This window comes from Manacus candei, unplaced genomic scaffold, assembly GCF_025592945.1.
Source record: "Manacus candei isolate 608988 ecotype Guabito, Panama unplaced genomic scaffold, ASM2559294v1 h1tg000034l, whole genome shotgun sequence".
NCBI classification, from domain to species: Eukaryota; Metazoa; Chordata; class Aves; order Passeriformes; family Pipridae; genus Manacus; species Manacus candei.
In genome coordinates this window covers 16682402-16709076 of record NW_026138082.1, presented here as the reverse complement: position 1 = coordinate 16709076, position 26675 = coordinate 16682402, and positions in this window count along the sequence as shown.

Here is a 26675-nt window from a genome sequence, read left to right as displayed (position 1 = left end):
GTGAGTCTGCCACAGAGGTTTTATTTCATACTTCAGAAAATGGAGGAAGAAAGGAAGAAAGGAAAGAAAGAGAATTCACTTCACAATATACTTCTGTTTCTGCTGTTTGTAAATACCTGTGAGTAATTTAAGATCCAATGTTTTAATGTAATTATTAAAATTCCATCACAATTAAATACTTCACTAAAATAATACCTTCAGATCAGATGTATAATACTTTATTTATACATATTTATTTTATTTTTAATTTATTTAGTTTATTAAAAAAATCATTTGGACATTATTTACTGTTTGTGTTACTTTTAATTAAGCTGGTTTCTAAATATTAGGGAAGTATATAGGTATGATCCCTTATTCTGTAAAAGTGTCTGTGGATAACATGGGCAAATTAATGTATTATAGAATTTTGGCACATCATTTATATATGTCAAAGTGTAATAGCATGAGATACATTGCCATAAATCATTTCTCTACTATATAAAATATTGGAAAGGTCACCTTCAGACCTAGGACAACACTAGCCATATTGTTTTTATTAAGTGAGTGATTAAACTAATCATTGAAAAGTGCTATTTACACTTTGTAAGTGCAGACTGTTCATTCCTTTTTATTTTTGTCAAGGATGACTTCCTCTCTGTAAAAGAAAACAAGTAGTAGAAGGGGAGAGAATCCAAGTTAAATGAGTCCCTTAAATAGGATGTTGATTGCACTGTTTCTAGATAAGAAGTGGCAGGTTGCTATAACTTGAATGCAAGCTATACCTGAAAGTGTGCCTAAAGAATTCCAAAGTCTGGAGGAATTGATTTATCAATTGTACGAAGACCAGCATACAAACAGACAAATCAAAGCATGTAAAAGGTGTTGGAAAAAAAGAATGCATTTCTGTACGCTTTGTGGAAGAGCTTCTTTTATATTCACAGTGTCAGTTATTTGAAACAGTACTATTTGCAATGTCTATCAAATATTAAATTGGTAACAAGTATTTTAAGAGGATAATAACCCTGGATAATCTACCAAGTTTTTATGACTGCTGTCTGCTGTTAAAAAAACAACCAAACAAACAAAAAAGAGAAGTTTATGTTGAACATGGTTTGAGTCTTTTTTTAGTGCTCATCTAGTGTCAGATGAAACTTTTCCATCTAGAATATTCATACCAGACTAAACTTGCAGTTATGTGAAAAAATATTGCAAGATTGACATTATGTGTTTCTGTTTCAGTGAGAGTATAAACACTGCAACAATTTTATTCAGCCTTCTGTAAGAAGCTGAGTGTCACTAGATAGGAATTGTTTTTCTAAGTGAGACTCTCAGCTGCTATTCAGTCTCATGGTAGCACATGTTGGGTGTAAAGTTGCCCTCCAGGTTCAGAGAAGTCTTACTCTAAAAGAAATCAATTCTTTTACAAAATGTACTTTCTTAAGACAGCTCATTCTCTTTGTGACTCAAACTTCTGCACCATGTGTGTTTGGGGTTTTTTTTGTGAAAACACAGGAAATAAATTATTCTCACTTGCCTGGACCACCTTCCATTTCAGTTTTTCCTTGATATTACACATCAGAGACATAGTTGACTATTATTTAAGCCTTAGCTGGTCATCTATTTGATTAATGGGAAGGGGATTGAATCTTAAAACCTTTGTATAACATAATGAAATCAAACTGTCTTCTGCAGGTGGCTCTTCCTGTACACTGATTCAAAGACAAATCTCAAAAAATTAGCTTAGATTTAGATAATTATATATTTAAACATGTCTAAAGGTGAAGTTTGCTTTCCATCTTCAATCTATGTTCTTTCCTTTGCACTCTTTGTAAAATACTTTTATTGATAAGCTCATTTCTATCAAAAGCTAGAATCAGCACACTGTCCCCAGTTTTCTTGACCTGTCTGGTTTTGGTTTTGAACCATGTGCTTTTTTTAATCTTGTCTTCCTTTGTCTTCTGTAATTCCATTTTATCCTGTCTGCCCTCTAGTTCTAAAAGATCCATCAGCTTCTCCTCCAGCTGATCCCCATCCTTCTTACAGTGTGTCTGTAGATCTCTTGTAAAACTGATTTCTAGGTTACCTTTGATAACCCCAGCTATAAGCACAAACTCACCCATCATCTTTATGGTAAAGTCACTCTGATGATTCTGTGAATCTTCTTCTTTCTCTTTCCAACTCTGTCTCTTTCTGTCTTATTCCCTGACATCTCACGTGGAATGTCAGGCAATCAACCTGGACTATTTTCCCCTCCAAAAACCTCACAATGTAAATATCATGACTGTCACCTCATTACTGCCCCACCACACAATACCTTGAGACAATACAATACCTTGAGAGTATTTACAAGACCATATAGTGACAGGACAAGGGGCAATGGCTTTAAAGTGAAAGAGGGCAGGCTATGATTAGATGTTAGGAAGAAATTATTTGCTGTGAGAATGGTGAAGCGCTGGAACAGGTTACCCAGAGAAGTTGTGAATGCCCCATCCCTGGATGTGTTCAAGGCCAAGCTGTGTGGGGCTCTGAGCAACGTGGTTGAGTGGAAGTTGTCCCTGCCCATGGCAGGGGAGGCTGGAACTAGATGACCTTTAAGGTCCCTTCCAACCCAGGCCATTCTATGATCCTATGATCCTTCTTAACTTTTAGATGGGTCATTCATGCTGCTTCTTCTTTACAATCCCTGCTAATAGCCAGTTATCATATCTATCATGATTCCATTGTCAGATGCAATCATCCAAACAAAATTACAGTCAGTGAGATGGTTTCAGCTTTTATTCCTTCTTTTTTTTTTTTTTTTTTTTTTTTCCCTGAGGAAGGGCAATTGTAATAGTGAAAAGAAGATGATGATCAGTTCACCTTTTGTAACTGGGATGATTTAGAGGAGGATACTCGGGTTCTGCACTTTTCAGACTGCAGCAATTTCGGTATCAAAAACTGATTCATACTGCTGTAAATTGATCAAAGTACTGTTCCCACTCCTCTTTGAAATTACCATGTTCAAACCTGGGAAAGCTTTAATCCAGCCCTTTGCTTGATGTATGAGTTTTTCTAAAAGCCTATCACATTTGGCAAACAAGACAGAAAGCAAATTATGTTTGTCTGTCACAAACACAGCAAAGCAAATAAAACAGGAGAAAGTTTTGTTGGAGGAATTTTCTCTTCATAATAGATATGTAATGAACATTCTTGTTTTGCATGGAAAAACAATCAAGGGAACAATTCCACTAATATAGCCAGAAAAATGAAGAGATTTCTATCTTGTTGACAATTTATCTTACTCATCAACAACTTGAGTTGTACATGGGTCTGTTATTTTAATCAGAAAAAAAAAAATATTTTATTTTAAACATCAAAAATAAGTGAGAGCGTCCTCCAGTTTTCACAGTATAAAATATGAAAGATACAGATTTTTCATTATATCTTTCATCCAGCACACAGCAGTGTAAATTGTCTTGACAGAAAAAAATTAAGCTCCAATAGCTTTGTGATGTGATTAAAATCCAAGGGGAAGTAATGATCATCTGAAACAATATTTGTACATAGTAGGTGACAAAGAAATGTATTTAAAGTAAAATAAAGAAAGGTAAAGAAACAACAAAACAGCGTTTTAGATATTGGTGGGTATAGAAGAAGTGGTAAATCAGAAGCTTGGGGAGTCTTGGAACATATTATGTTCTTAAAGAAGCTCCTTGCATCAGCTACCTGCCTTTGGGATTTTTTTTTAATAACTTAAATTCAACAAATTTTTCAGATCCTGGATAATTTCCACTGTGACTATGAAATAACATATAGTCTATTCAGTATACTTTAGCCTTTCCTGAGTTAATTCTTCAGCTGCAGACACTGAAAAAACAGCAGATAATGGAGTTTGTCAAGTCCAACCTTCCCCTGGGTTGCCACTTCGTTTTCCCTTCTGAGTTGTGGTTGGCCTGGGATTTATCCCAGAAATACTAATTTGTAGGAGTCAAGACATTAACAGCCTATTAAATTTTCACTCACATTCCACCACAGAAGCTACTTTTCCACCTAAAAATGTTCCCACACACACACTGGTATTTATATTCTGTCCCTTGCCCATCCTCTTTTTTCAGAACAGGTTCCTATACTTCTTTTGCTTTGGCTTTTCTCAAGGAAGTTCAGGAGGACTATAGTTTGAAAAACTGAAATTAACAAAGCTGTACTAAGACTTCTCTGATTAACAGTGTGTCAGTAACAGAAAAAGGTTGTAAGGAATTTCCTGGCTTTTTTGTACAGCCACACTTTGGCAGCTATGACTTCTGCAGAGAGGAAGTCAGTCTCACAGACACAATATGAAGCTGGTTTAGGCACTAACTACTCCGCCAATCAAATACCTTAAATAAAAAAATACTCATCAGGCAAAATTGTTTCAGTGGAAGCAAAGCTTCCAACAGCAAGAATTTCCAAGGAAACCAAGGCAGAGACTGGGTAAATGTCTGCTGCCCAGCATCTGCACGGCCCAGTTGCTGCGCTAGGCTGTGGGATGGCTGGTGGGATCTTGGCCACTTTGCCTTGAAACTGGTGAGTGAGAGTGGAACCAGGAACAGCTCCAGTTTTCAGTTTTCATAAATTATGAGGAAAAGCACCTTAAAAATGAATACAGAATGAAATTAATCAGTAGCAAGTAGAAAATTTTTAGAAAATGCAAATTGTAGTGTCTTAAATATATTCTCTATTTCAACTTATATGTTAAAAATGGTTCTCTTATATCCCATTACAGTTTATCAAGCTTTATCTCCCAAACAATAATCTTCAGATACATGAAAATCCACTGTCAAATACGGTACTTCCCACCACAATATATTCTCCTTAGGAGACTATATTAGATGCATATCCTTTTTTTTTTTTTTTTGCAGAGGTATATGCTTCTGATTTTATCTGGCAAAAAGCAACTTTATTCCCATTACATATTTTAAGTAGCAATGATTTTTTTTGTATCTATTATGCGGTCATTTCAAAAAACCAAATGCTTAGTGAACTGTTGTGGCTTTTTTTCTCTGCTTTATAATTTTTTATCAGAAAGTAACACTGAATACGCCTCTTTAAGTTATTATCAAATTGTTTTAAAAGAAAGAGAATAAAAGTGAGAAAGAAAACAGATTATGAATTGCTGAGTGAGGATTCATACTTTGAAGTTTAGACATATTTACATTTGTGTGGTTAAGATTCTCTTAGAATTTTTTTGTTTAAGATTACAAGTATTTTTACACAGGAAAATGCAAGCAAGCAGTTATTCACATTAGGAAAATCTTATGTCAAGATTGTGGGAAGCAGTCCTAGGAGGGTTTATTTCACTTAGAATAATTTGGTAACAATCATTACCCATCATACCACTTTCGAAAGACATCAATTACTGTTACTGCTGCCCACAATTACTCACTAACTAAATGCTAAAATTGAGTCCTTTCATGGTCCCTAAAATCAGATTAAAAGATAAACAACTGCCCAGTTCATTCTGTTTAGACTCCTAAAATACCAGTGTAAAGTATTATTTTCTTCTATAATTCTCACCATTAGAAATGTCTGCTATGTTTTGATGGGTGTTTGTTGCAGGGGATTACTTTTTAAGCTGAAGTTATTATGCAGAAGCTTACTAACTGGGAAATGAAAATTGGGGACATTTCAATATATCTCAAGATCAGATAAGGTGGATCAAATGGAGTCTAGATTTCAAATGAATAAAAGGACTGGTGGGAGTCCATGAATTCTCATTGGGAATAGTTTAATTAATGAATTATCAACTCAATTGCAATTACAGATGTTATCTGTAGGACCTGAGGACATTGGAAATTGATTGTGCTCATAGAACATACAGAGCAACTACCTACTCTAAATGAGTTTCTTCTGCACTTACCTCCATATTAGAGTTTATGGTTGATGACATGATCTGCAATGGAAATGATATGCAATTGCCACAATCAGCTCTTAAACAGTAATTACATTGGTTTAATTATTAGATATTCTAAGAGATGATCATTCTAGTTTGCTGAGTTTGCTTTTTTTTATGTGAATGAGTAAGAGGCAAAGAAGCATGCCTGTGTGTCATCACTTCACACTGCCTATGCTTTACTTTGTAATATTCTTTCTCCTATTGAAAAGAAGACCCACAAAACAAAACATACAAAACTAAAAAAGTGGAGACAGCCCACTATCTGAAAATTCAGAGAACCATAAACCTTCACTAAGCACTAGTTCCCTCAATTGAAAAACTTTTAAATGTAAAAGAACTTTTATTTTTCTCCATCTAACTTGAGACTGTACAAAACATATTAATGCTATTAAGATATACTGTCTTTCATTCATCACCTGTATATCTGATTCTGATTTGTGGTAATCAGGCATTTCTTGTCACACATTTCTTACTCATTGTTTGCATTATAGGCATGACTTGTAAAGACTTGCAAAAGGTATTTTGCTCCATGCCTATAAAATAGACTCCAGTATGTCTTTTTATTTCACTCCTTTTGTTGTCACTATTCTGAAAATTGGGAATTATGAAAGAAGAGCCTAAATAAAAAGGGAAGCGTAAGTAGATTAGAAGGAGCAGAATGAAAAAATGATTATCACATTCTGAAAACAGATCATGGAAACAGCATTTACACCATACCTAGTCCTAAGCAAGGCAGATACTAGTCAAGATTATTGATACTGATTCATAACTATCACAATAAGAATCACAGACAAGGCCCCTGCCATTTTAGAGACTGCAGAGAAATGGGACAGAAAAATTATCCTGTTCAAAATGCTTCACACTGAAGAAGAAGTGAGTGCAAGAAAAAAAAATTCTATGATGTGTCCTAAGTTCTAGCTCCAGCAGACTACCTACTTAACAATTTATTTCCACTTTTATTTGAACTTTCTGTTAAAGATTGCTGTCAGGAAGAGTATTACAGGGAGATTCACAGTTATAGTCATTGTCTTGCAAGGGTTGACAGGGAGCTTGTTTAATGTAGCAAAGAATTCTTTTTCTCTTTTGCGTTAAAGTAAATATACTGTGGTTTAGGTTGTTGGTCTTGTTTGTTTGTTTGCTTTTTTGCTTGTTTCCCGCCCCCTTTGATTCTTTTGGTAGAAACAATTATAGAGGGTCAAAATTTAATTATCTTTTACTGTGTTTCTCTCATCCATAATTTTCAATTTGTTAGATCTTATACAGAGACATTTGCAGTGATGGATGATTGAGGGCCTTCAAAAGTTCCTGTTGTTTATTATTCCCAGGTCCTTTCACCTGTGGTTCTTAATTGGTTTTCACTGTGGCAGCTCTAAAGTGTCCCCTTCAATTACCATTTATTACCTTGTCTCCTGTCCTGTTCCATTCCAGTGTATTCTGTTCTGTTCCCTAAATGCCATGGCAATGTATAAATAACTAACAAACTTAATTTAATGAGTCTTTGCACACAATGCCTGTCCTAGCCTACTTTGAACTCTTACTGTAAAATTAGCATTCCCAGCCTCAAGTACCTTTTGTTCTTGTTGATCTCATTAGCAGGTATATTTCTTCACACAAATTCTAAGAGTTAACTTGAATCCAGATTTATCATCTATCACACATCCAAGTTGGAAGTAAATGGGTTTAAATTTCTTATATTTTTCTCAACATTAATTCTAGCTTATATCAGTTAGGAATTGATACTTTGTCACAGTGAATAAGATTAACTTAAATATATGGTTGCAGAGAAGTTTGACTCTTCTTTTTCTTTCTTTTTCTTAAGGAAAGTCTCCAAACAATCCTGAAAATCACAGCTAAAAAAATTATGGATCCAAATTATATGTTATCAGATACCCTACCATGATAGATCATGTATTAAAAAAAGTTAAAAGAACCATTATATTTATAAACAAGAAAGATTTTCTACAGCAGGATTTGAAAAGCCAAAAACATATTAAAGGTAACTTCATTATCTAAAATGCCAAAAAGGTTAAAATGGTGTGGTAAGTCATTAAAGGTGCATCATAGACACTCACAAATATAGAATATGTAAAGCAAAAGCATGATAGCTGCTTCAAAAATCAAGTAAATGTCACCACAAAATATGACAGGGCATCTCCCCTGAGTGTAAAACATGAAAGTCAGAATCAAGGTGATCCATAATAGCCCACTTAAATTCTCTGCATTTTCAAGGTTTTCATTAATTTTACATTTAATAGCCTCATTCCCATAAACTTCCCATTTTTAAAAAGTAGATTTCAGACTTATGAAATTTATATGTATATTCACTCTCATCTTAAATGATTACCAATTTACTTATTTCCATACTTTCATGATTTGTATTCTTTCTATATTTTACACCCTTTCCAAATAATATTTCATCAGCCAGGAGTAATAAACTATATGCCACACTAATGATTATAAAAGTGGAAATGAAATGTGCTCAAGACTTAAGAAACAGTTTCTTAAGTTTCCCAGATTGAAATATGGTACTACATAACATATTTGTGCAAACACAAATAATTGCTTCTCTAAGTGTAAATCTAGTTTACTTTTCTACTAGAATGTCCAGAAACAAATCTAGTCAACTCTTAAAAACAAATAAATGCCTTTTATCTGTTATATTGTTTCAGGACCAAAACTGTCAAAGAAAAAAATCAGCTTTGCATTAAAGATTTTTGCTCATTTTTGAATAATTGTTAACAGTCAATTTTTCAGCATTTAGAGGTATTTGCAAATACAGGAGGTTCTGTTTTGTATAAGAATGATTATGATCAAATCCTCTAAAGACAAAAAATATACTAGTCATTTTTATCTGAGGCATGTAATTTGTAGAAAGATTTCTAAACTAGACTATCATTCAAAGGAAAACATAAAATACACTGCATAATGAAAGAAATATTTTTGAAAGAAAAATGGGAAGCTATTGTAAGCCAAGAAGGTCTCTGTGTAAAATAAAACAATACATGGATGAAAGTAAAAAATCCCGCTTGAATTAGCAGTAGGCATGATAAACATTTTGCACTTGGGAACTGTGATTATCTTATATTGCAGTCAGACATTTAAGTAGGTAGGTCCTAACTGTTCCTCTATATTAACTTCTTTGAACACACTGTCTAAATTGCCTTTAACATAATTTGAAGGCTCAGAAGAAAACTTCAGATTAACTATGCCCCTTTTTAAGACATTTGTATTTAAAAATAAATCAAATATTAAAGGTGGATTTCCCCCCACACACACACGACATTAAACATCAAGAAAATCCCAAATAGTGCTGCTTGTTCTAGTATTGCTTAGGGGTCTATGTTGCCAAGATCTGTACCACACAGTTGGTCTAATTTTCCTCATAGTTCAGATGGAAAAATGCCAGAAAATGACTTTGCCAAACACCATATGCCAAATGGGGACTCCCACCAAGATTTTTCAGAACACATTAAGATATTCATCTGGTTCTCTGTAGGGAAACAACTTTCATGCAGAAGAGGAGGGTAAGGAATAAGAACTGAACAAACCAACCTGGTACGTTGTTCAATACATTTACATATACATCAAGTTAGAATTGTTTGTAGGGTGGAGCAAATTATTCAGAAGTGCCCAAGAAGGTGTTTAGTTCCTCCCAGTTTTCCATAGAATTTTAGGTTTCTGTGTTTGCTTGCTTCTTACAAAATTTGGGATCAAGTATTGTGAGCAAGTAATGCACAAAGTACAGCTGCCATTAAGCTATTATAATATCGTAAATTTTCCTGATTTTTATCAAACAAGGAGGCAAGAAGCACAATTTTACTTATTAAATGAAAGGTTCTAATCAGGTATTTGCATAACTTCAGCAGCTGTACCTTTTACCATAAGCTGGGAGTTTCTAGACTTTAATTTTGCTCTGACTGTTCTACTACACAAGAAAGAATTAAGTGAGAGACAGTTGCAGGAAGATTAAGAAAACTAAGAAGTCTCATTATCCTCAAGAAGTAGGACAGCAGAGTTTATAGGGACAGTTACCTTAAAGCTGCACTTTTAGCAGCCACCTTGATTTCTTTTAATTTTTGTTTGTTCAATTGAAATTCTTACTCTACTCCCCTGCACACTGCAGTATAGACAATCTCATAGTTCAATAATTGCTTCTGAACTGTAAACACTCCAGTCCTGGTTTTGAAAAAATGATAGCAGGACAGTAGGACCGCTGTTCACTAAAGCAGATTGCCCGATTCTTAGAAGAAAATTTTGATATGTAATAGAGTCAATGCCAAAAGTAGGATTTTGAAACTTGGGTTGCAACTGCAGTTTCCATGTGGCCTGCATAAGTGTATAATACACTAAAGAGAAAGTGGGTCTTGGTTTTGTTTTTTTTTTTTCAAATACTAGGGTACCATAATCAGGACACTAACAGACAAAATTCACAAATGTGTCATCTAAACCTCTATTCCAGGAAGCTGGTTGATTTCTTATGAAAAAAAGGAGAGGGAGAGGAGAGAGGAGAGGAGAAGAGGGGAGGGGAAGGGAGAGGATTGTGGTCAGGAGTTTTTATTCCAAGGTGTTTAACTATAAAGCACATATTCAAGAGAGAACATGACTCTTTAAAACACTTTGTTCAGAATAAGTTGCTATTCTGAAAATAAAAAAAATTCCACATCCTATCTTCACTTTTTGGCAAAAAAATTTAGACAATATCTAAGAGAATATTTCATTTCCACTTAATGGAAATTTATTCTCAGAAACATAAAATAATATAAAAATAACCACAGGAAAAACAGAAGTTTTGAAATGCAATTTAGTGGAATCATCACGTTCTATCTTCTCTGTGCTGGATATGAATGGTGTACAGATTCTATCTTGATTTTTGTTTAGTAGACATCAGCTGGAGAACTGTTACCAGCCTCAGGATCAGACTCCTTCTAAAATCACAGAAGGTTTTTTGAAGCTCAACATCTAAATTCCAAGTACACATCATAACCATTATCCCTCGGATTGTGGGAATATGTTTCTTTCTAGTCATCCTGTAACCTTTTTCTGTGTTATCTAGTCCTTCTGAAATAATTTTGCTGTCGTAACAGTTAGGCAACCAAATATTTTAATCTATTCATCTGTTCATCTTTCTATTCGAGACTCATGTTTGCCCTTTGATTCTCATAATCTTATTCTGGTATAGCTTGTCTGTTCTTATTTTTACCCTGGCTTTTTTAATATCTTTCTTACTCCAATTCCCACTGTATATCTCTAAGGCTTGAAATTTCTTCATACTTTTTTGCCTTTTGGGCTGTGCTTTATATTTTATCTGCTCACCTGTGTAAATTTTCTCTTAAATAAGGATCTGTGCAGTCTGAAAAGAGAAGAAAATTATTTTCAAGAACATCAAATACCATGTCTGGAGGTGCTTACAATAAGAGTATTACTTGTCTTGCATGTAATAAAAATTGAGGATTGCAAGCTTTTCTATTGTGGCCTAACAAAATATTCTGTTGTGCTTCAAAAGGAGAATTTCCATACTCAACCTATGGGTAGAAAAGGTAGATCAGCAGGAACAGAAACATCCTAAAACAACCCTGTTGCTTTCGCATCACCCCTTTGGCAAACTTGAGACAATTTTTCAGACCCAAATATTTTATTTGAAAATTGATAACATGCAAGAGAAATAGTGGTCACATTTGATCAAAAATTCGGGGCACTAAAGATTGAAACTGAATTTTTTACATTGCAGTTGGATTCCTTTTTAATGGAATTGGCATCAGATGTTAAGTAGACCATGAATGCCAGAACTACTGCTGAGAATAAGAGAGGAATGAAGACTTTTAGCAAAGAGTTGGCTAGGATATCATATTTGTAGCCACCACCATCAATTTTAACTGGAGTTTGCATTACAAGATAGAATTTTATCTAAAGGCACACTGGTAAAACACTCTATACTTTTACAGAGTTAAAGAGAAATAAGTAGATTTATAATAACTTGAAAAGAAAACTGAAATTATGTTTTTTATGTAAGCCAATATATAAACTAATTCAAGGAAAAACGACCTTTGATGACTGAAAAAAAATCCTATTAATTTGACTGAAGAAAGGCAGGGCAGGGCAGGGCAGGGCAAGGAAGGGAAGGGAACTATTTGTAGATTAATGGTTTTTCAATTTTTGCCTTGCAAATTCAGGGGAAACGTGATCCATGAGTCGGTTTTAAGCCTCAAGAACCGAACCTAAATAAGCTATTGTCAGCAATTGTAAATTCACTGCACAGAGATTCACTTCGTAGGCTGAAGAGTTTGCAGTCAAAAATATCTTGTTCTCTTAGCTTTGGTGTTGCAGAGCAGATAACCATGGATATCAAAATGATTCTAAATTGGACAAAGAAGTTTCTAGTAATGGCTTGCAGCTAAGGATATTAGTGTAGTACCAAAACGTCATTCAGGTCTTGTAAGTGCCACTTTTTACTATTTGCATTCTGATTGTTAGAATGGGGAAAAAAGTCAGTAAAGGGTTAGTTGAGTCCTATTGCATAACAAAAATTCACTGTGGTGCTGATGTCTTGGGAATTACAGAACAACACACTCTGGATCCTTATGCCAGAAGGCAGACAATCAAGTTCCTCTTTATTGTCGCAGCTACTACATAGCTACTCATTAGAGGTTGTTAAACTTGATGCAGTGAGTAGAAAACCTAAAAAAAATTAATTCTCTTGCCCTTAATAACAAGCAAGAATGTTTTACCATTTCAGTTTTTCCATCTGCCGGTTCACATCTCACAGAATCACTTCACTGCTCTTATCTGCTGTGACTGACAAAAGAGTCCTACTGTCTCCTACACATGCATCTTCCCTGCAGGAGGACTTGCCACTAGTCAACTGTATAGCACACAGGAGGTTTTAATCTTCTTTCTGACCATTGTGGTGAAATATTTCAGCATAGTCCAGACTTACTAATAATCAGTACACTATTCCAAAGATATTACCTGATAACAAGAGTCCTTTTGAGTCCCAAGGGCATATAGATTTTGCAGTTCCTTTCTATTTCATCAGTGAACATAAATAAAATAAAATAATGATTAAAAAAAACAAAAGAAAATAATTTTTCTTTGATTGACTTGTCAGCATCAGAGCCATTAAACTGTCTAACAGAACATGCACTGAGGTAGCCAGGGCAGATAATGTTTTTCTTTTATTTTAGGTAGAAATATCAGTACAAAATGCACTCTGGGTTACTCTAACAATCAAGTTCCAGTTGCTGGGAGTTGTTTTTCTATTTCATTTGGACATAGTGCATTTTCAAAATTGCAGAGAAATATTAGTTTTCTTCAGTCAGAAAATTCATGCTTGATAGAACATGGACTGAATCCAAGCATGTACAAGATCTATTTAAGGGATAAAAGCTTTGATTTAAAAGATTTAGATTAAAAGTTTTTATGTAAACTTTGGTTTATATTCAAAGGCTATAAATCTCTTGGTCATATGAAAAGTCTTGTCTTTTTACAGAAGTTAGTATAACATCTGGTATAAAAGTACCTAAATTGGGGGAAAAAATCTAATACAATGGTCCACATAAGAAATTATTCAGTCTTGTTTGAATACAATTGGAATATGTGAAGCTTATACTGGATATAAGTAAAAAAAAATATCAGCATGTTCATCCAAGACTGGAACTAGTTGTCCATAGCCATTGTGGCATGTGATCCTTAGAGGTGGTCAAGACTTGACTGGCCATGGCCCTGAGCAACCTGATCTGATTAGACCCATTTTCAGCATGAGGTTGGACTAGATGACCTCCAGAGATCCCTTTCAACTTAAATTATTCTATGAATATTTTATGTCTTTCCCCTTCATTGGAGATAAAGCAAAGGATAATTGTCTTCTCTTACAGCAAGCTGTGTGTGCAACATCTTGAGCTCAGACATATTACTTGTCTCTAAGCATTCCCCTGCAAATCAGTGTGAAAGCTCAAGTGCAGTTGTCTGAGTATTTTTATGCAGAATCCTGGAGATAGATGCAGTTAGAGGGGATGGTCTGTGCTAACATGCTTGTGTTCCTGGGCTATTTAAAACCAGAGTTCACTAACACCATGAATTCACATTTTCTTATGTTTATTTGAACAATGGTTTACAGTCCCAATAGGTATTTATCTGGTGCTACTAATAAAGTCTATAGTTAAACAAGTGTTACCTCTGATGTAGAAGCATAAAAACCACACAAAAATATTTTGAGAATTATATCTATATGGCATAATGCTTGTGAATCTTTATCTTTATATTTATAGTGATCAATCTCTGATAAAGAGCTCAATAAAAGTGAGTCCTCAGGGGGTACTTAAATACATAAAGGATAATGGCTTTTCATGGTTTGGAAGATGAACACAGCATTGGACCAGGAACTGCGAAAAGATGTAGATGTAGCGAGGATGTAGGCATAGGCCACGGGTTCCCAGCTTGAGAGATCCCTGATCTACCATGAGATGACTGAACAGTGCAGTTGGATATAAAAGCAGCACGTCTGATGCACCAGTTTCCTAAGCACGAGCGGAAGACTCCGACTAATATCTTGTCTCCCCTTTCAGATGATATAATCCTTTTTCTCATCTACATGATGCCTGAACAGTGAGTATAGAAGACCCCTTGAGAAGAATTGCCTAGTTCTCTGCTTCCACCTTGCTTCATTAGCAGGCCAACTTTTTGTAGTCTAAGCAGACTACTTTTTGTGGTCAAAGTAGGTCAGTATCGTTATACTGGATATTGGTGATGAAAGCCAACAGCTAATCAGTGTCTGAAAACACTTTCGTAAAGACATTTTTTAAAAATCTGATAAAGATTTTAGAGAATATTTCAAGGACTGTGATTGTTTTGCATGGTCAAATAGGATCTGCTCTTTTATTGACCATATTTGTCAAATTCTTAACACTGATCCTTTGACCTTCCTGAATGGTTCAATCAATACTGATTTATTATTTTTTCCTAGCTGGCTTCTGATGCAGTATACGTAAGAAATTTAGGCATCACTTGGATTTCCCTGATATTAGAAGGAGCTATTTATTTCTAATGTACAGAATTCTTATGGTCTCTAAAATATCATTCAATGTATCTGCAATACAGCACTGTGTACTCATCAGAAGCCATTTTTAGCAGTAAAAGATAGTAGCTATTTCTGATAAGGACAATAAAGGTGGCTTATTGTTCTATTTTTAAAATGGAAGAACTCCTGTTCTAGGGTATCGACATTTGCCAAGGAGAAACTCGAAAAGCTTTAAAGCTTCTAATAGGAATTTCAAAGCTTCAATCCTATCCTGGCTGCATACAGACTTCACTGGTTCCACTTTCAAACAGCTTTCCTTTACTTTGTAGCTGTACTCTTCTCCCGAAAGACTAACTTTTTTAAGAGGAATGGCCTTTGTATTCCCAATAAAAGAGTAGCAGCATATGAAGATGTTTATCCCAAACCTGATACAATCCAGCATTGTCTTACTGGGCACACTTGTACAACAGTGGTCTTTTTGTAAGAACAAATGAATTTTGGGACTGGTTAGGCACACCAAAAGAAAATATTAATATTGCTGAGATTACATCCACGTTTAGAACAGAAAGTAAAATGGTATGAAAGAAAAAGCTAAGGCAAGCATTTTTGGGTAATGCTGAGAAAAGAAAGAAGCCAGTGGAATGCATTTTAATTGCTATGAAATGAAATGAGCAATATATAACTTCCTTGAATCCCACTTAGGATTAGGAAAGGATGATATGAAATTTTAACATTTCAAAATAGGAATTCAAAAAATGATCTGCACAATAGATAAATTTTTAGTGCAGTAAAAAATAAGCTCTTCCTTGGAATGTAAGAGACAGCGTGGTCTCTGCCCCAAAGTCCTTCTAACCTAATTTTAAAACACAATAAAGGAGAGTGGTAGGAGGGAAGAATGCTGGCAAGAATTCTAAGGAGAGGATTACAAGGTCACTTATATGTCAGGCACAAACTTGTGATTCTGTTATTCGTAATCAACTCTGGATTATTGAATTCAGTTTACCTTGGAACCTCATTCATGGAATGTGCCGCTGACAGACATTGCAGTGGACATTAATGTATCTCCTCAGAGCTACAAAGTTTCAATATATAAATTACAAGCAAGCCAAGAATTTCAATTTTATGCCTAAGAATAAAGATAGTTCAATGTGCTGAATCTCAGACTTGTGTATATTGAACTCCAACACACACACACATACGAAAATTAATTACTATGAGAATACGGATGCTAGTATTTCTTGCAACACTACTCACTGGATAATATTGTTTTCCTAAAGATAGCTTTAACTTCTGTAAATAACTTCACCAAACTCCTGAGAGCTATCTGATGTTCTCTTCTGGTTCATGAGTTTGGGCAGTTGTGCTACTCTTTTGTTTATGTCATCTGAAGAGCATTTTGCTTTCATTGTGTGAAATGCATAAAATGTAACTAAACGTACTCGGGAGTCAATAGCAAGGTCATAATTTACTGTCAAGATTCTACTGACATTTACAGACCATTTAAACTTTGTTCTGTTTTATAACGTCAGCATCAGCACAATCCTTGAAGTGCATCACTGCCTGCATTCTGGCTGTAATGGAACTCATATGAATAACTAGCAAAGAATTAGTATTCCTGTTTATGATTTATCTGTGCACCAGCTGTAAACATTCTAGTAAGAAACATTACACTATAGAACAGCTAAATTACAATGAACATAGAGCTGAACCTTTTAAAAAGAAAACTTTTATGGTCCTGGTCCTCCTTAGTTCTAACTTCCAGGTGTAAACTGTAGCATGCAATAGTCTTGTGATATTATGGGCTTGTTATAAAGCACAGTTGAATTTTCTCCCTACATGAAAAACACACTCTCTGGCATCTCTTGAGAGAAAAAGTCTGATCATCTTCACCAGTCATAAAATAACCTGTTGTATTCTCTGATTATTATGGTTACAGATCCTGTAACGCAGTATCAACACTAATGCTAGCTCTTTCACTTTTCTTACTAGTCACATTAAAAAAAATTATCCATAATTATTAAATATATCCTCTTTAGTGAATTCATTTAAATGAGAACCTACAACGCAAGAGATGTCTCTCGTAAGTTGTAAACTGAAGAAAACTTCCTGAAAGATGAAAAACCATGGGAGCTTCCCATACATCATTCTGGTGTATTCACCAGTCATTCATGAATGACTGGTTCAGAATATGGAGAAGAATTATGTCAAGGATATCCTATACTCTCTAAATTTTCACAAAGGCCTCTTCCCCATTCCACCATTTCTAAATGGTATATTAAGGCTTCCAGTTTGATGATTTGGCATTTCAGTCTCTAATATGCTGATAGATTGAGTTCGGCTTTCCAAGTAACCTTGTAACTGCAGCAGTGTAATAGCTGTAACTATAATAAGACCTCTTTTGCTGGGAGTACTGACAGTCATTCAGATTAGTCCAATTGACTGGTTAATATCATACCCTCATTATGCCTTCTGAAATGCTTTGAGCTGTAGATAATTGCTTCTGGTTCTGGGAAAGAATTAAAGTTTCTTTCACAACTTACTGGTTTGGTGGTAGAGCCTGTATTCAAATTAAATTTTACAGGGATGTCTAACAAATACATCAAAGGACACAGAATGGTGATGCTGCTGTCCTAGTCGTGTTTTTTAAGGATTTATTACAACTTCAACAGGAACATCTGTCAGTTAGGGTTATTTCCATGGTCCCAACCAAAACTGGATGACTTGGAAAGTAATATAAAAGAAAGCAATGGGGTTTTTTCCACAAGCACAAAAGTAAAAACATCTTTCACTTCTGCCAGGTCTTCTCTCAGAGAAAGGTCTTCAGGGAATCCAACTAAGTAGTTTGTCCTGATTTAATCACAGCCAGCTTCGGTCTTTTTTTATTTTTTTTTTATTTATTTTTTTTTCCCCTTGGATGTTTTATATATTCAGTGATTATTGTTGCCAAATCAACTGGTTGGTAAAAAATGGAGGGGGAGGATAGGACACCATATGTACAACGCCTTTCACAAATTATTGATTTTTTTATTCATTTATTCACAAAAAATTCAAAATAATAACACATACACACATTTGTAAATGTACATTTAGTGCCTTACTCTTAACTTACTCAAAGTAGCAGAAGCAACATAGTATATATACAGGTTATAATAGTAACACTTGTTAGCAAGTGGCTTCAGAAGTGAGTACCCTCACTGCTCTGAAACTTGAAAAGTTGTAGGTTTTATAACCCAGATTTCAACAATCACTCCATGGGCTGACCTAGACTATTTCTTTCCTTTCCAGTCATCCTGACCAAACAGTACTTCCAATCCTCCCTTCTTCACTCTCTTTGGTTTTCCATAAATTAATTTTATCCAACTCCCAAGGTTACATACCTTTAAGCCACTGGTGAGTTTGTTTAAAGACCCTGGGCCTTGGGTACCTCTGTCAAGTCCTCTATTACCATCACCTTTCTGTGCTCCTTGCATGTTACGTTTTTGTTCTAGTGTCATAGATAGTTAATGTGATATGACTTGCTGTTAATGTATGTTAAACACAGAATCATAGCATGACTGAGGTTGGAAGGAACCTCTGGAGGACACCTGATTCAATCCCCATGCTCAAGTAAAGTCTTCTATAGCAGTTTATCACACACCTACAGCAGATTAATCACACACCCAAAAAATATATGTGTAGTGGGTTGACCCTGGCTGGATGCCAGGTACCCACTAAAGCGGCTTTCCCACTCCCCTCTGCAACCAGACAGAGGAGAGAAAACATAAAAAGCGGTTCATGAGTTGAAATAAGGACCAGGAGAGATCACTCATCGATCACTGTCATGGGAAAAACAGACTTGAAGTGGGGATATTAATTAAATATATTACTAATAGAATCAGAGCAGGAGAATGAGAAGTAAAACAAAACTTAAAAACACCTTCCCCCCACCCCTCCCTCCTTCCCAAGTTCTATCACCTCCCCCACCAGCAGCACAAGGAGATGGGGAATGGGAGTTATGGTCAGTTCATCACAGGTTGTTTCTGCCAATGCTCATGGAGAGGAATCCTTCCTCTGTTCCAGTGTGGTGTTCCTCCCATGGGAGGCAGTCCTTCATGAACTTCTCCAGCGTGAGTCCATCCCACGAGCAACAGTTCTTCATAAACTGATGCAACATGGGTCACTTTTCCACGGGGTGCAGTCCTTCAGGCACAGGCTGCTCCAGTGTGGGGTACTACAGGGCCACAAATCCTACCAGAAAACCTGCTCCAGAATGGGCTCCTCTCTCCATGGTTCAACAGGTCCCTGCCAGGACCCTCCTCCAGCATGGACATCCCACAGGGTCACAGCTGCCTTTGGGTATCCACCTGCTCCATCGTGGGTCTCTTCCATGGGCTGCAGGTGGAACTCTGCACCCCAATGGTCCTTCATGGCCTGCAGGGGCACAGCTGCTCTGCCATGGTCTGCACCACGGGTTGCAGGGGTATCTCATCTCCAGTACCTGGAGCACCTCCTGCCCCTCCTTCTGCACTGACCTTGGCGTCTGTATGTTCTCACTCTGCTCTTCTCTGGCTGCAATTTTCATCTGGACAATAACTATTTTTATCCTTCGATAAGGTATCACAGAGGTGTTACTATCATTCCTGATTGGCTCAGCCTTGGCCAGCAGCAGGTCCATCCTGGAGCCAGCTGGCATTGCCTATGCTGGACAGGGGGAACTCTCAGCAGATTCTCACAGAAGCCATCCCTGTATCCCCCTCTCCTGCAGAAACCTAGCCACACAAACCCAATACAACATATAAATGCATTTTAACAATATCTCACAGAACTGCACGAAGATAAAGCTGAAACCAGTTTAATACTGCTATGGTTATGCTCTTATTGCTCTTGCTTGAGGTTGGGTTGGATTTCCTCAAACCAAACAGTGTGAATCAGGTAAATCCATGCTGCAGGCCTTTGCCCTGGATCACATAAGTTGTGTGTATAACCATCTTGCAAAGAATGTTCACCCTCTTAAGTTTTCTCTAATAGAATTATAAAAATGTATAGAAATTTCAGTTAAGGAAGATAACATCCAGTTGTCTGTACCAGTAATTGTCTTGGATCTTCAACAGGAGCACATAACTTTCTCACTCCACTATTTATGAGATTGGCACTGCTTCTGGAGCCACATCATCCTGCCTGCAAGTGAACTGTTATTTGCAGACTATGAACTACGGTGTTGGCTGATCAAAACACTAACACTAATGGGAGAATTGATTGATTAATCCTTAACTATATACTCTGTCTGCAAATAGAAGGCATCAGAGGCATTAACACAGTCTACATACACGTCATCTTAACAGACACTTGTGTGAGCCGAAAGACTGTCCATATGATTATACCATATCCTTATGGTATAAAACATTTTTCACAGGAGTCTGTGATTATATGCACAGGGAGATCTGTTACAGCAGTATAAATGCACACTTCTAGGATTACTGTGTCATTTCTTGGAGGCTGAGACTGGCTGCAAAAAGAATAATTTTTTTTAGACTTGGCCCAGACCACTACTGAATAGGAATATCAGTGACAAGTAGAGTCTGATCTGCATTATAATATATGCCCCATATGGGTGTTTTATATTCCTGCCTAGACGATAAAGAGTGTCACTGGTTCCTCACTTTGGCTCTAAGTTCTTGGAGGGTCTCCATACAAAAACATTTGAAAGGCTTAAGCTCACTCAAGATGGTGAACTCCCAGGGCTCGTTAAGATATCTGCATTCAGAACTGTGTGCTTTATTATGTTTCTCAGACTATGAACAAGATTAGAGATCACATTCTTCTAGACTAAATCTAGGCATTGGCTCATCTTTCCCCCATGTGACTAAATTCAACACAAGCAGTAAGCCCACTTATAAGAAAGGCAGTGCACGTGTATGTGGTTACGACAGCACAGCACAGGAAGTACATAGGCAAGCATGCCAGCCTCCAATATGCACAGGTATTGCTCATTTAGAGTGTTCTCAAGCATCTTCTCCATTTCTTATAATAAATATTCTCACTTTTTCCTTCTCCCACCCCACAAGCCTGTTTCTTCTTTACCAATCTACAAATGACTGTGCAAATAAAGACCTTGCTCTCCCTCTGCTATAATGGACTGCTCCTGTGGATGTACCTAGGCAAATCAATATTACACAGAGAAAATGCTTATTAATTTCTAACACTGTAGCTTGCATAGAACATCACTGTATCCTAATGTTGACTTTTCAAAAAGGTGTGTGTTTTTACTCACATTAAAAAAACACACACAATTTTTAAAAGTATTTATTTTCAAAAAAGAAGTAAATTATTGTGAAATAAGGAAAAAACAAAAACAAAAAACAAAACCAAAAACAAACAAACAAAAACAAACAAAAAAAGAGGAAAAACAAAAACAAACAAACAAACAAAACCAAAAACAAAGTGCAAGTTTTTGGTTTTTTCTTACTAACCCTCAGACGTAAAAAAAAGTGTAGTCAGACATGTGAACTGTTCTAGTCTTGGTATAAAAAGCTTTAAGGAAAGTGCTAAGCAGCATCTAGACACGTCTTTAACTGCTACTCCTATATGTCAGACTTGACTATTTTTCTGTGGTTTTTAGAGGAAATATTTTTGACTAGACACTTAAAGTCCTCATATCCTAGTCAGTCTCTGAATAGTGAGGCAGCATTTTAACTCAGATGTCAGAGGCAGGATGTGTAAAGGATCAATCAAGTCTGCATTCCACTTTTTGTCCTATAGACTCAGTGTAAAGAAGGCAGTATTTAAGTGATGATCAAGCCCACAGAGTTTTACATTCTTGAAAATCATAACTGTTGATTTATCTTCATATTTTCTCTTTCTTTCCTCTTTTCACAATTGGATTGTACTACACTTACTGAATAATCATAAGAAAATTTATGGCAGGGTATCAGGGTAGCAGTAAAACTTATAGTTACAAGTGCATTAATAAGAGCAGGCAGTACCCTTGGATGACCTGTGACCTTTCCCTAGGAGACATCTAGCTGTAATGGATTTTTATACCTGGTTGGTTTGAACATGTCATTACAAAAAATTTGGGCAGTTCTTAAAGATTTGTTAATGTATTCATAGAATATAATAAATTAATTATTAGTCCATTGACACAACAAAAAGAAAAGGCTAGTCTATTCCCATGTGATGCCTCAATCCTTTTGATGGTGTATAAAATACAGTTGCAAGTTTGTGTTTAATAGAGAACAATTTAACAGGTAAGGAACTATAATGTTTTTGTACTCAAATCTAAATTAATTTTTAAAACTTTTAATTCTCTTATGTGTTCTGAAGTCAATTGCTACCAGTGAAGGATTTTGGATGCTGTAGGGTTCTCTGGCACACAACGGTCTCTCACAAAGATAGGTGGCTAAGGTGTCTCTTCATGGCAAGCTGCAGAGAACACCACTGAAAATCTCTGAGAGTCCTGGCACAACCAAATAAATGCACTAACAATTATTACACTCGACCTGCATTTACATGTCTGATTTTTTGGCCATAAGGATCAGTCCCAATGCTTAATGTTTATGGTGACTTTATTTTTTCTTAACAACAAGGGAACAGAAGGTAAGGACTTTGTTGTTTTCAAATTATAAAAACTGTCTCCAACATTTTTTTCATACAACTTTCATGTGTTAAGTATGCAAATATTTAAATAGACTTCTTTTATAGGAAATATGCTGCAGCCAAACTGCCTTGTAGAGGGAAATTTCTATAAATAAATACAATTAAGTTAAAAAGCCGTGAACAGTAAAGCATTAATAAATATTAAGTAAAGATGACCTATTTAACAAGCTGTTTACTTTATGTCTGTTTCAGAAAAGCTCACATTCTTTGTCTGATCCCAGTCTGCAGAATGGGAAGAATACTAAAGAAATTAAGAATATTTTTACTGCTATCAGAGTAATAGGCTCCATGCATCTAGAACTTATAATAAAATCTGACAGAATCCACATGGAAAGATTGGTAGTTTCTAAAATTAGGATAAATATTAAAAAGAAGTTACATGAAAATATTGACGATGTTTGTTTTAAAATATAAAAACTCTGGTTTGCCAAAAAACTTTCAGGAGTTTTCATCTTCAGAATTGGTAGATAAATGAATGGGGCTGTACAAAGATTCTGCAGTGGAGTGAAAAAGCATCTGCAGAAAAAACTAAAGCAAATTTATAACTAAATTCTTGTGCAATTAATATCTTCTTTGGAATGATTATGATGTATGGTGAATGAGAAGATAGCTGGTTGCCAGATGCATCTATTTCTCTTTCCTAAACCCAGCTCTCACAGAGAATATTTCTTGCATTTGAAACTACGTAATCACAAAGGTTATCAAAAAAAGTGGGAGGGATAAGAGAAGGAGGAAGAGATACAGTTTAAATATCCACATAGAGGGAGAGACAAATGGATCTGGATGATTTAAAACATATGAAGACATGGTCGCCTAAGTTATAATATTTCTTCTGTCAGAGACAGATCTCGATACCCCATATAGTGACAGCTAATCTGAGGATCCTAGAGCAGGAGACAAAACAGTGAGCAGTATATGCCCAACATGCAAACTGAAGCAAGTGTAAGAGCTGACATCTGTTATGTTACACGCCCTCCCTGGAGGAACTAACTTTCTAGTAGAAACTCAGCCACTATGAAGCCAAGAATTCAAGAATTACAAGATTAAAATGAGGACTGGAAAAATGCAGTGTAATTATCTGGAGGAAAGAAAGTTGTTGGGCATGAAAGTACACTCAAAGAGAAGCACCCGGGGACAAGTCCTGGCATTTCTTTTCCCTGACTCACTCAGGCTGTAACATCAGGCTCCCTAAGGTTCCTATCTCGCCAGTCCCAAGACTCATGTATTTTTTGCCTTTTGGTGGCCTGACAGGAAGAGTACATGGAATGAAATTTGTCTCTTCACTGTGATTCCCATTCTCGGACATCATAACCAACCTGTAGTCTGCAGTCTAGGGATTACAGAGCTGATGGGGTAGAGGAGGCAGATATGAATCTTTGCACACTACACAGAAGTGAAAACTCACTTTCTAGGTCATCAACAAATAGTCTGATATTAGCTGCCATATACTTATTTCTAACTCCACACAGAGATTGTCATCTAGCAGCTCCCAAATCCACATCTCAGGCAACTAAGCTTCTCGCTATACCTGGGTTGATGTTTTCATCCTGTGAGGACTCTGGTATGTGGCACATGCACAAGATTTGTCCTAATGGCTAAACTGGTTTAATACAAACATAGCAATTGTCTGCTCTGTAAGCCTGTAAATAATCTGCCATCCTTTCAGAATTCCTGAAAATTTCTTACTGCACCTCAGTTCCTCTTTATTTTTCTTTAGTATTCATATCTCAGAACCAAGGCAGAGCTTTTTTGTTCTAGAAAAAAACTAATTATCCAACTAGGACGGCATTGGATTTTCTTCCTTAGATTCTTTCATATCTTATCTTGACATTTAGTTCAGAAATATGTCATAACAGCTAAATTAGGACACTGAGGTGAGAATATATGAACTCTTTCAAAGCTCCTCAGATCTCCAATTATAACTACATTGTTGACTGGGGTTATGTGGTTAATGTGTGTGCCTTCAGTTTACTCCAGATACAAGTTATAAGCTTATCTGTACCGCAAAACTGCTGGATGTGAAGTCTTCCAATACCTGATTATAAATTGCTTTCTGAAAGCCACATAAAAAAAAAGTGAAACTTACAGACAATGCCAGGAATTATTATTATCAATAATAACAATGAGATGTGCTATGCTGTTAAAGCAGTCTTTTTTTCTTCCCTTTTTGGATTAAGAAACCTTTCAATAGTCTTTGTGTAATCAGAGTTATGGAAAGCATTTTGGGATCCTTCAGATGAAAGGGACACATAAAAATGTGACATGGATGATCACAGTGTTAATCATGGCATTAAATATTCAGTAACCAAGCATTTATAATTGAGTGAGGGGGAAAAATTGCTTTGTGCTACACTCCAAGCTCAGGTTTGCTGCACATTGTGAACAGGGCAGACCAAGCTGAGCAGGTAAAGGTGGCAGAGGTATTCTAAGACCTCTGATTTTATTGATTGCTGTTCCTGACTAAATGTCATCAGCTGCTTGGTGATTTGCAACACATTGGTAATAAAACAGAGGGATATGAGTACAGACATAGCAAGCTTTTTTTTTCTCCATTCAGCCCTACAGTTCACTCCTTGGTTAAGACAACACCATAGTGACAGTCAGCATGCAGCAGAATATAATGAAAGTGAAGAACCATGGGCAGATTATGCTGACAGAAAGATGCCTTCTTTCATTGCACTGTAAGTGGTAGTCTGTCAAATAAACACGAGCCAATGTCTTTGAGCTCCATCTAACAACATAAACAGTCCAGTCCAAACGCCTGAAAAGTTTTGATGTTTAACTGAGGGAAAGTTGCAACGGAATTTTAATGAGAGACTATATCTTTCTACAGCTGCTGAAGACAAGAGAGACATCTATTACATAAAGTTATTCAATAAGCTGAAAATCCCAGTGGCCAGTATGCAACATTATTGAACCAAAAGTTCACAGTTGTTCTTGCTAGTTTATTTGTTTGCTGTAGAGGATGGAAATTTAATAGGTTTTTGGAAAACCCCTAAAATCTTCCATAGTGGTAAAAACATTCACAATACATTTTCTATCAGTTTTCTTCATCGAATCAGGACATTTAATAAAGACTCTAGTAGCAATATAAGTGTGCAAATGTGTGTACTTATATTTAAAACCTAAATGGGCATGCAGGCAGAAAATTGGGTTTTAATTACATAGAATAATCTCCAGAAAGTCTATAAAAGTGGGAAAACAGAGTATGGTGGTGTGTGTCCAGCAGGGATAGAATTCTGCAATTGTGAAATACACTTTTTAAACTATTCCATGTAGTCAATAAAAAGAGGGAAAATTAAAAAATCTGTGGTGATACACACAGTAACACAGATTAGTGATGTGAAAATGTGAAACTACAGGAGCAAACAGCCTAGGGCCTACTCTGCTTGAAATATTAGGTAATCTGAAGACTGAGATCCACTTTTAAGATAAATTATTAAAGAAATTGTCTCCACTAGTGATCATGCTAGAATCTGTGCAGTTTAAGTACCAGTACTTTAGGGACTTTCTAAATTTTACCAAAAGTATTCTGATACTTTAACCTGGTAGAATAGAAATATCAGATAGAAGGACTTCTTCAAGTAGAAGGTTTTGTCATTAACTATTTTGATTTCCCCTGCTTTATTCTTTCTTTTGTTATGGTTTGGTTTGGTTTTTTAATCTATACTGACAAACAAAGTATTTATTTCTCGTAAAACCAAACAAAGCAAAAGTTTTTACTTCTACTGATTGATTTTCCAACTCTATCTGAAAGTCAAGGCAAAACAAGGCAAAGCAAGGCAAGGTAGGCATGCAGGCAGGATCTTACAGTCACCATATTTTAGCTCAGTTTAAGGTCCTGAGACTTGCTACTTAGTCTAGAAATTACAACATTTTTGCACTTAGCAGCAGGATTCATTGTTACAAACTGAAACAAAAAGTAAAACCTTCCAGAATTATGCTTCAAAGTGATGGAGTATTGATTACATAGCTAAAATTTTATTGAGAAAAAACAAAAACCAACAGATTCATAACCTCATCTCTTAAAAGATCTTGCAACAAACAGTTGTGGAGTTCAATGTGCATTAAAAGACCTTCTTCACTCATGAAAAATCTATTTCATTTATATTCTTGTGATGAAGTTTGAACTTCTTT